The following is an 11,860-nucleotide window of genomic DNA, read 5'->3' as shown; positions in this document are numbered from 1 at the left end:
AAAAAAAAAGCTTTTTGTTCCTTTACCCAGAAACTTTATTGGCTCTACGTAAGACTGCACTTCTCCATCCATTGACAAATGGCTTTATCTTCTCTTACATTGAGTTCATTATCAGCACTCAGACATGTTCCCTAACTCCTTCTCAAAGTCTCTCCCATCTGAAAGCAGTAACTTACATTATTCATAAGGATAATCGCAAATATGCAGAGAGCTACAGACATGTAATGGAGAGCCTGACTTGTATCCGATCCAAATTCCACGTGTTTCATGGAGCTTACGACTCTCCCATAAATTTTGCTGCATGGGCATGCCTCCATCCCCAGCCACTCCAGTCCCAGAGCAGTGGCAACTTGGGAGAAAGTTGTCATGTCCCCCTCCCAGCCCAATAGATGCGTTCTGCCATCTTCTCAAGGATCCTCCAGTTGGATCTGTCTGTCCTTGCACGCTGCCTCCTTCCTGTACACAAGGCACAAGTGGCATTTGCACCCCTAAAAGGGATTCTGGAAGTTATGTGAAATACAACACTTTTAAGAGCACAAGGAAAGCAAAACCAAGTGACTCGTTGGCAGTGGCTGCATGAAAAGGCCAAGGAAAGTCAGCACCCTGCTTAGCACTGACTGCTGGACTGCTTCTCTGCAGTTTCTTCACCTCCAGCGGTAAAAAGAAACCTCTTCCTCATCTGTGCTGCATGGAGCAGCTGAGGCAGCAGAGCCCCATGCCCACTGCTGCAGGCTCTGATTGCTGGGCAGACACCTGAGGGTGAAACCAGCTGAATGCACCTGGAACAGCCAGGGCTCAATGGAGCACCAGCAGGGGGGTTGTTAAAGGGCAACAGGTAGGAGAGCAGGGACCAAAGGGGTGACCCTGAAGAGCTCTCCCATGGCAGAGGCTGTGCACTCCTGCACGACTGGAAACATCCCAATCTTTGGGGATATCGTTATTAAATAACAGTAATAAAGCAACAGATTAAGAAGATAGAGATATTTCTAAATGCCTCAAACTCGAGACCAAAAAACATTCCTTCTATTAAAATTCAAACCCTCCTGAGCAGATTCTTGTCATCAGATGTGTTCTAATAAGGAAGAAAGAGATGACACATTCATAGCCACAGTAACCAGTAATAACTGTGTAACTTCAGCAGAAGACAGAATCATGGAGACATTAATAAGTGATGAGATCACAAAACATCTGGAGAAACGCGAGCTGATATAAAAGTAGCCAGCAGAGTCTTACAAAAGGGTAAATCTTGTTTGATAAATCTGCTGGAATTTTTTAAAGAGGTAACGCAGACTTCAGACAGGAAGAAAACATCGGACATAATCTATTTGGATTTTAAAAGGTTATTTGACACATTGCAGCCCACAGGCTGGTGGATTAAAGCACTGCCAGTCAAAAAATGCACCAACTCAGAGCACACAAATAAAATTAAGGCAGTTAACAGCTTGGTAGCGTTAGCAGTGAAAAACTGGGAGGGGGTGGGGGGAGTGGGGCAAATTGGAGCTTGTTTTGTTCCGTGTGAGATGGAGAGGAAGACATCACAGCACAACCAACCAACCAGATGGATCACATCATAGAATCATCGTGTGGAGAACACAGAGCAACGTACTGCATAATGGTCACAATACTCACTTTGATTATACAATGAGGAGTTTTAATATCAGAAGCTTTATGAACAATGATGCCTTTGGAAGAGATAGCAGTAGCAACTGAGGCGGGCTCTAGGAATGGCAGCAATGCATTCCATAGTACATAGAAGAAGAAAAAGAAGAAAAAGAAGAAAAAGAAGAAAAAGAAGAAAAGTGCACAGGAGAAAAAGACCCCATCGTAAGATCTGCCTAGATGCTCTGGTCCCTGCTCCAGGTAACAGCCACTGCTGTGCAACGTTAGCAGGCGGGCGACCCATCATCATGGGCCCAGCTGGGAGCGGCTGCTCCACCGCAGGCACGTCTCACCTGGCTGGCTGTGTGCAGCATGGCCTGGGCTGGGCGAGCTGCGCTTCTGGCAGGCAGCTGCAGGGGAAAGCTAACGCAGAATTCATCCCTGGACATAATGCACGAATCTTGATTCCATTTTCTGCACGTTGATCTGATTACTCTTTGGGACAAAACATGGAAAAACAGACAAGTTCTTCCTATATGCAAATAAATTAGTCAGCGTAGATGTCCAACCAAATATATGCATATAGAGCAATACTTTCATTCTGCAAAACATTTTGCCATCTCTAGAGATAAGGAACACATATGAAATCAAGCCTCTATTTCCCACACTAATCCATGTTAATAGTGCCGTTAGTAGCACTGATCTCAGCTCAGCTACCCCCATGGGCTGGGTTCTGGTGGCTGGCCCTGCCAGGAGGATGCTGTCAGAGCATTCTGGGACAAGTTTCTCCTGAGATGAAACTTTAGGTGCAGTCACAGAACAGGGGAGCAGAGGAACTGCATAAATAAATAAATAAATGTACCAAGGCTTGTTTTCAAACACAGCCCACAGTGTAGCAGGCTGCTGAGGCAGCAGCACAGGCTTGAATTTCAATTTTTATTTATTATTTTGTTGTGCTCTCTGTATTTTTCTTACAGCACAGAGAAGGAAAAAAGCAATTTTCAAAAGTTTATAACTCAGCTCCACTGCAATGAAATGTCATTTGGGAGACCAAAAACTGGGGAAAGAAGGGCATTTATGGCAAATCTTCATCGCCGGTGCTTTTTCTTCTCTTTACAAATGTCTGTAGAAAACACCAAGAGAATTAATGCTTACAGAAAAAAAAGTCACCAAAATGCCACAGTGGAATATGTTAAGAAATCTCAATACTGTATACATCTCTCCTTTTAAGTGCACAAATACGGAGGTTAACGTACAGATGCTTGTTCCTGGGATGGAAGGAGGTGCAGGGTTTGGGGCCGGGGGATGAGGCAGTCATGGCACTGCAGCAGGCTCCATGTTGGTTGGCGGCATCCCAGCCACATGCTCTGGTGGCAGCAAGAAAGAGAGGAACCACTGGGGTAAGCAGAAATTGTAATCTAACAGCCATGAGCAAAGCCATCCCAACTCTGCGCTGTTGAAATAAACGCTGAGCTGCCAGCAAAGCACAGGGTGGGACATGAGTCACTGCCATGACCAAGGCGGTGAGTTTGCACAGATAAAAGAGCCAAGAAGCAGCACCTGCACCTTGGCTCAGCGCATTTGGGTCACCACTGGATCTCAAACATTGCTCAGAAGCACTGCGCTCCAGGGCACTCAGAGCAAGGCAGAGTTGTACCCGCACACATTTGAACATCACGTCGTTGTTCCTAGCAGTGAGCCCAGAAGCCTCTGTCCTGTCACTGAGCAGCAACTCCCTAAAAGATGAAAATCCGCAGCAGCTGGACCCATGAACAGCCACGCTGTTTCCAGCTCTGTTCCCATCCTCAACCCACTCCAACCCCCATCCGCATCCCCATCTATGTATAAAACCATCCAGCACCGTCCCCATACCACAGATGCTGCACAGAAGTCACCAGTGCTGCACAAAATGGCCCAGAGGCACCATTAGGCACGGTGTGAAGCAGGAAGCAGAACACCAAAACAAGAATGTGCACGGTGACACATGAAGCAGGAGGTGCATGTGGAGTGTGGCATCCTTCCCAGCCACAATAGGGTCTTAAAATAACTCCTACAGAGGCTTTCTCTGTAAAAAGCACAGTCAGTGAAAAGTTACACTAATTTAAACAAAATTAATAAAGAAATGTTCTGCTTCTTTTTATCATCTTTCTACCTCTCATCATTTATCATGCAAATTAAATTGCAGTAATAGGAAATGTAAAGAAAACAAACTCCGTAGTATATTGAAACCTCTATCCAGCAAGAGATAAGGGTGAATATTAGAAGGAAAGGTGCAGAAAATTAGCTGTCCATACAATAACTGGGAGGGAAACTGTTTTATTTAGCCTGGAGGGATTTTTGTTGCCAACTGACTAAATTAAAATCCAGTCTATTATACCCGGTATCACACCAGAAAACGCCTTTTCCTTGCACTTTTAGATAAATTTTCATTGATCTCATTTTATGCATGATTACATTTTTAATGAGATGTACAATATTTCCAAGCTCATTCTCAATGTCTTCTCTCTCTGCTGCCTGTGTTCCCTGTGCCCCCTCCCACCGTGCACGCTCCCTGCCTGTTGGATTAACACTTCTGATAAATTGCTAGACCAGAGAGGAGCATTACTGAGATGAAATAAATTACTTCCATCTTTTGCAGCTCCAAAGTCGTAAAGTAACCTTAAAAATGCCCGATGTCTAATTATGCCACCTTGCAATTCCTTCCCAAAGCAATCATTTTATCTCGTGCAATGATTTTATTTGTTATCGGTAACCCCGCAATGCACACACACTGCTGGTAGGAGTCACCTTCCTCGCAGCAGCACCGACCACAGCAACCAGTGCTCTCCTGGAACCTGGAGCTCTGCGGCAAATAAAGGAGTTTTTAAAGGCAAAGAACAAAGCAGGTGACCGGCCATGAGCTGGCCTGCTGCCAGACCACGGGGATCTTGACTTTAAAATATTAGGCAATAATTGATTTTCAGCGTTGAAAACTTGGCTCATTCCCAGAAGTCTTAAACTTTATTTTCTTCCTTTGACTATTTTTGGTAAAGTCATTCCCTTTAAAACAAAGGGGGAAATTGCAGAAGCAAAACACATGAAAACGCTCTGCTTCCAACCCACCATTAACTCCTGGCATTTTATTTCCAATCTGGTTTGAGGGTAAATTTGCTGTGGATGGGATTATTTGTCCAGTGGCAGGCAGAGGTCAGAAACCCTGTACGGCCCCAGGCGATGCTAGGGGACACAGGAAGAAGAGAAGAGAAGGGTGGATATTAGGGAAAACTTCTCTGAAAAAACAGTCAGGCAGCAGCACAGGTTGCGCAGGGAGCGATGCGGTCACCTCCCTGGGGGTGTCCCAGATCCGTGGAGATGTTCTCTGAGGGACGTGGCTATGGGCACGGTGGGGTGAGTTGGATCTGATAATCGTACAGGTCTTTTCCAGTCTTTCTTTTCCAACCTTAATGTTTCTGTGATCCTACGAGAGGAAGGCACAATTGAGCAGCTTCAGCTCGAAGGGAAGCATCAAGAGGGCATTAGGGGCTCAGACCTGGGATGGCAGAAGTGAGGATGAGTAAAACATCCTGCAAACAATCGGAGGAAAGAAACTTCAATGTAAATCCACATTTCATGAAGAATTTACCATTATCCAGCACTGCTTTGAGGACTATTTCTCTCAGAAGGCTCCCGGCACACTGACACGATGGGCAATGCAAATCCTGCCAGATGTGTAAGGCCATGAAGCAAAATGCTTTCCTGCCCTCCCAAACAGCTGAATGGGACTATTGCTTACCCATGAAAAATTATTGCTACCAAACCAGCATCATTATAGGCATCAGAAAAAGGGGGCCTGAAATAAGAGCCAGAGTGTGAGAATAAAAGGAAATGTCCTAGAAAGGCTAATGCTTGGAGAGGGAATATACTTCAGAGGGCAAAATCTGACTCTCCAAATGTACCCCAGTTTCTATTAAGCTGTAGCTGTGAAGGACAGACAGTGTGTTTTCAGGCATAAGAGTCAGGTCTTTGTGATGGGCTGAAATTTAAAAACTGTAGAACTTCCATAGCTGAACTCTATCAGGGAACCATTATAACAAAGCACTGCAGCTCAGCTGCTGCAACACACAAGCATGCAGAGATGCACATAGCCACACACTGGGATGTTCAGTAGATGAAGCAGATGGTGGACTGGGGTCAGACTGACAAAGAACCATCCTGTGCAGCCTGAACGGGCTGCACATCCATGGGTAACGCTTAGAGCGGGCAGCAGGGCTGCAAACCTGCAGCCAGAATGTGCTTCTTATAGGCAAGGCAGCTCAAACCCATCACAAAGCAGTACGAGCAGACCAACAGAGTTAACATTTTAAATACAAAAATCTGCACATTCATGTGGCTTCCACATGTGCCCAACATGTCCATACACTATTTACATTCGTTCTGGCTGCCTGCATTTCATATGTGGCTTTTTAAGCAAAACATTGTAAAACCTAAACACAATTTCTCTGCGTTAACTGCTACATGCGGTCCTGTATGAAATTTAAATCACTGAACCGCCACTGCTTCTTCAAAATATTGAGGTTTGTGACAAGATTTTGTATGGGAGTAATGTGCCATTGGGTTAAATGCCAGGCCCATCTGTCCCAGGACCCCTCCGGCAGAGGCCAGCAGTGGTGCCCAGGGACGTGAGCCCTGTGCCAGCATCCGGGTGGGACCCTGCTCAAGGAGCACTTCAAGGTGGGCTCTACCCAAAAACGCATCTCTGGACACCGCTGCTTGCAGCAAACATCCAGGTGCGATCCACACTGGTGCCTGCTGGGACCAGGGCTGTTTTCAGAATAATCCCAGACATTTGGCAGGAAAATTACCAGAACTGCTGGTACACTGCATGTACCTTTTAACACACAAAAGCAATTACTGCCTTCATTTAAAAGGGTCTCCAAATGAACCCTGTTCATTGGCAGGGAAGTCAGAGGGCTTGAAGAAGTTTATGCGTAGGGATGCAAATGTCAGGGCAGGCTGGGGCGAGCCCAGTCCCGCACACCCATCCCAGCTTGTGTCTCCTTTGACACAGGCACAACCAACTCCCACACCCTATTATTGCTGCTACTGCTTTATTAAAATGCATAAAGCAGCCAGAAGCAAAGACACCAATAAATTCTTCTGTAAAAGCAGAAATGTTTTTTTCAAATGGCTCCCTTAACACTAATAATCACAGCTCTCTTATGTGTACTTGACTCTGGTTAACCTTTTTCTGGCACTTTTTAACTTCTCCGAGTCAGGTACTAATATGGAACTAATGTGGGGTTTATTTTCCCTATAGGAATAGCAGAAAGAGCACTGCACATTATCGTAATCACGCAAGCTCCTTCCAGAAACTGCAGGACTTTAGATCAAAGCATCCGCATTATGGCACAGGAAAAGAATTTAATAACAATTGTGGGACTAAGCATTTTTTTTAATGTTAAGGGGTTTTTATTGAATATTAATCCTATAAAATGCTCCTGAAAGTTGGCAGAAGGAAAACTGATGTCCCAAATAGTTCCCGTGACTGTCCCCATTGTGGGGATGCAATTGCAATGTAATCAAAATTCATCATGCCATTAGCAGAAGGACAACAGGAAAGGAGACACTTTCTCCCATATCATGCTGCTTGAAACAATACGAACTGCGAAAACAGAATGGAGCACGTAATTGTCAGCCCTCGCTGAGCACTTCCAGTTTGCATGGCTTTTTAGTTCATAGCTTGCAATTTCTTTCAGTACAAGTCATACTCAATATCTGCACTTTCTACTTTGTACCTTCTATTAAGGATTTTCACGGTGAGGATATCAAAGGGTGGGAACATCTTAGCAAAATACAGCATGTTACCAGACCATATATTCTACTGTCACCTCATCTGGTTTTAAAACTCCCAAGCAATTGAGTTTTCTCCCATATCTCTGAGGGATACTTGCATAGTCGCATGGAATTCACAACTGGTTGCTTACTTCCCCATTATTATATAAAAATTTCTTTTGTTAAATTCAGCCCTCACGTCCAGATTATGAGATGAGCATCCTGCAAGATGACACCATTCCATTGCTGCGCACAGCCTCTGGCACTCCTGGCACTGATGTGTCCACTCAGCCCCTGCGTGGCCAAGCTGCAGGAATTTAACTTTCATACCCTCTCTTCATAAGTCACCTTCTCAGGTCCCCACTCCTCACTGCTGCTCAGAGAAAAGCACTGAGTTGGTGTAGGAGCACAGCACTCCCCCAGCCGCGGCCCAGGACAGGGACATCATTGTTTTTCTGCTCCTTAGTGTGACTGTAGCTGCACTGCTCATTTTTCTTGTAGGACACCTTAAACTTGTAGCAAACTTGCTGTCTGTTGTTACCCTGCAATGTCTGCCAGCACTGCTGCAGCTCAGGCCCCTTCCTATGGAATATACCTGTGATGGATTATTACTTTCATACACAGGCAGCAATACCATCTGTATTTTTCAAGGCTGAATTTCATTTTTCTCCTTCCTGCTTTTATGAACAATTTGACATCATACCTGTATAAACCTCCTCCTCGCTACTCCTCATTCTGCAAGATTAGTCCAACGATGTTTACTTCATCACTCAAGCTATTAAAATATATTAAAGAAAATGCATAGAATTAATTTAGGATCAGTCACATGGCTGTACACCAAATCTCAATACAAAAATAAAAATTTTGCCTTTACTGTTCTCAGTCTTCCACGAGGTGGACAGAACTTCTACCTATACTCCCAGAACTAACGTTCATCAGGAGCACTCAGACAGGAACCCTTCCTTCCTTCTAGGTTGGGTAACTGGGGAAGTGTCTGAAGACTGGGAAGGTTCATGCAGGAAATATTACTTTTCCTCCCCTGCCAGAGCTGTTGCAAGCATTTAACAATTTCTGTTTCAGTACTACCACAGATACTGGGATAGGACTTGGATTAGGTCCAAGCTCCTTACCACAAGACCCACATCTACAGGGCAACCCTTGAGCCTCTGCACATCACTTTTGTAACGCCATCATTTTTTTTTCCTACTAAAGAGCACTCAAGAAACTTCAACACTGCTGGTGGGAAGCTGACCGTGTAACAGCCCTCCACTCATGGCCAAAGGCAGCCAGTTTTGAGGAGATGAACACACAGCAGCCAGCCTTTCCTGCAGGCTTTGTGTGGCTCAGAAGGAAGTGAATGCATTTAACCCTCCAGTACCAGGCTGCAGTATTTCTTTATTATCTTATTCATATATCTCCTGAGCATTTCTCTTTTAAACATTCAAAGAGAAAACTTCAGGGCAACCTAAAGGTAGGCATCTTATTGTAGTACGAGAACAAATAAAACAAAAGGAGATTATCATCTTGACAATCTGTTTAAAAAAAAATCAAACCAAAAATGCGAGAAGTCCTGCCTGCATACCTGTTTTAATGTAGCATGCAGGCCATCCGAGATATATAAACAACAAAACCTCAAACACTGTCGACATCTGAGCGTTTTGAAGTTGCTGCAAGCAATTTTTTTTGCAAGAAGTCATATAATTATTTGTTCTTGAGATGCTGAATCAACTCAGAAGTCACTGATAATTCAATCTCTATTTCCGAAGAGCAAATCTCACACTTTCAGTGTGATGCTAATGAGTGCTGCTAGTGAGATGTTGCCCAGCTGGTCTGAGAGAGGCTGGAGTGGAATCCCTCACAGAAGTGGAGGAGGAGGCTGATGTCCAGGTGGCCAAACATAGGACAGAGGACAGAAGAGTTGGGCACATCAGCACCAAAAGGAATTCCAAGGACAGAACAGATTACTATTAGAGTGAGATGGCTGTGTTACAAATAAGGGTACAAACAGAACAGAAGCACTCCATGAACACTGTTAGGAAACACCCAGACAGCACACCCACGTGGGATGAAAGGAGCAAACCAGCCTGGTGTACTTCTAGCCAAGGGAAGCATCAAGCTAAAACCTGACAGGCCCTGGATACGCCTTGTGCTACCACTTGGTAAAAGAGTGGCCAGGAGAGATCTCTGATCCACCAACATGAACTGAAAAAGCTAACATACAAGGGTCATTGCAGAACAGTGGAAGAACGTGAGATTATACCCATGCTCATGGAGCGCAGGCGAGACGACTTGTAACGACAGATTACTTAACCTGACATCAATCCTCACCAGAAAGTAATGAAAGTTAATATAGATTTTGATCAATAAAATATTAGAAGATGGGAATAAAATTAACTCAAGTCACAAATGTTTTGTACAGAGTCTTGTTGAACAAACATTGATTTTTAGGTTTTGCAGCACTGTTGGAATCTAAGCCAGAGCCCTCGGGTGCAGGCGGCTGCACAGGGCTGTCCCTGCCCGCTGTGCAGCAGGTTGTCCCAGTGCAGTGGGTGGGGGCACCGAGCCCCCAGAGCAGCTGGTCCCAAGCAGAGCCTCGCTGCTGGACAGAGGTGAGAAGGCAACAAGCCCTGCCTTCCGTAAGTACATCTTGGAGAACTGGGTCACACCATCAACAGAAACACACACAAAACCCATTATAACACGCAGTCAGTGCCTGTGCCTGCTGTACCCTATCAGCCCGTCCCACCCAGCCAGGTGGGCACCAGGAACGTCCCACAACCATCATGGGCTGCAGCACCCCATTCCACAGACAAAACCAGAAAACAAAACAGAAGAGTTTGGCCTCCATCTCCCAAAAGCAGGAGATCATCTCTAAATGTTACAAGGTGCTTCAATCCTGTACTGCGGCCTGGCTCCAAACTCTGCAGAAGCAAATAATAATAGCTTTTATTAGAGGGGATGGAGGCCAGCCTTTGGCAAGCTTTAGCAGGAGCTTCTGAGGAGCAGAACCCTGTGCTGGGCAGGGGGACCGGAGCCGATGAATACAGAGTTCAGTTCCCAGCTGCTCAGGTACACATAACTTCAAGCTAATTTTTATCAGTTAAATAAATTCTCCACAAGCAGATTTACAACACATGCGACTGACTCAAAGTTGTAATTAGAAGTAGAAAATGATGAAGCTGGTTACTGAAAAGGAAAGCCAGAGCTAGTCTGGGGACCTTCTGGTCACACTCTGTAACCGTCACAGGGAGGCCTGGCCCGGCACTTGGACCCCCAGCAGCCAACCAAGGGGTGCAGCCACCTCCTGGGAGGGCCGCAGTACCCCCACGGCACAGCAAGCGGTGACACTGGGGTGCAGCCGCTCCCCACAGGCACCACAGCCTGCTGCAGCACTCCCACCCGCAGACGTGTCCAAAAGCACAAGGAAACAGGATCCGGCAGCTGCGAGAGTCAACTTCAAAGACATTAAAAGACATAACATTTTATTTGCCTACTGCTTTTCAACTTCTTGGGTCCGCTCAGGTAAGACTTTCAAATTTTTAATTAAAAATGAAAGCACAGCAGCTTCTGCAGTCATTTCTCTTTGAGGTTGGACATTTAAGCACAATATCTGTTACCTGTAGACTTTGCTACAGTTGTGAGTTTTGGAAAACTGCCTAACACACGTTTCAGCAGATCTGGATGCGTATTTGGTTTAAATCTAGTTTTATTTTAACTAAAGTTATTCACATGTATTCTTCCAGCAATTTAAAACCCACCCTGAACTCCACAATGACTTTTTTTGCATTTGACATGTCAACGTGACGGATGTTTTTCCTATCGCTGTGACAAACTGTCTCCTTCCAGCTCGGTCACGGCCACCGCAGCTCAGGGCCTCCTCCCATGCACACTGCTGCCCAGATGTGGGGCACAGCTGCCCAGATGTGCACTGGGGGAGGGGGCAGACAGCCCCACCCACACATCTCTAGTGGCTGTGTTCCCTCTTAACCACGAAAGAATACTTACAGCCTGTGTTATTCAGTGTAATGGGATCCATCATCAACATACTATTTCTGCTGGAGGACTGCTATAATTCATTGCTGAAAGAGCTAGAACTTTTGAAGCCTCTCCTTAATTTTCAATGAAAGGCATTTGGTTCCAGGGTGACAGACGGGACTCTTAAGAGCCGTTATCACCTCCGGTAATTATAAAAGGACAGAAGAGGGAAACGAGAGAGAGGAATATGAACGAACTGGGTGTTTGTGCAGCGCACAGAGCAGCTCCTCAGGTGCTGGCGTGGAGCTCAGCCGTAACCACTTCCAGTTGGAAAGAAAATTGAAGGAAGGTGGAAGCGAGGAAAGGAGAAAATACAACTAGAAACAGGAAAAGTCCACAGTAATGTGTTAACTGGAACACTACAAAATACAGGAGAAAAAAAAGAAAAAAATAAAGATAGAAAAAAAAAGAAAAA

General features: G+C 45.2%; 1 long non-coding RNA gene across 1 annotated transcript; it reads right to left on the bottom strand.

Annotated features, from left to right (window-relative positions):
* Window positions 1-1,458: 1,458 nt before the first annotated feature.
* On the bottom strand, window positions 1,459-8,187 carry LOC116217144. The gene is made up of 3 exons (XR_004161228.1): window positions 8,114-8,187; window positions 2,856-5,162; window positions 1,459-2,094 (listed from the first exon to the last, which is right to left on the bottom strand). It is a non-coding gene; the product is annotated as an uncharacterized LOC116217144 (long non-coding RNA).
* Window positions 8,188-11,860: the final 3,673 nt, after the last annotated feature.

The sequence above is a fragment of the Meleagris gallopavo genome, chromosome 13 (assembly GCF_000146605.3).
Source record: "Meleagris gallopavo isolate NT-WF06-2002-E0010 breed Aviagen turkey brand Nicholas breeding stock chromosome 13, Turkey_5.1, whole genome shotgun sequence".
NCBI lineage: Eukaryota > Metazoa > Chordata > Aves > Galliformes > Phasianidae > Meleagris > Meleagris gallopavo.
The sequence above is the reverse complement of the archived record's forward strand: the minus strand, read 5'-3'. Positions and strand labels throughout refer to the sequence as shown.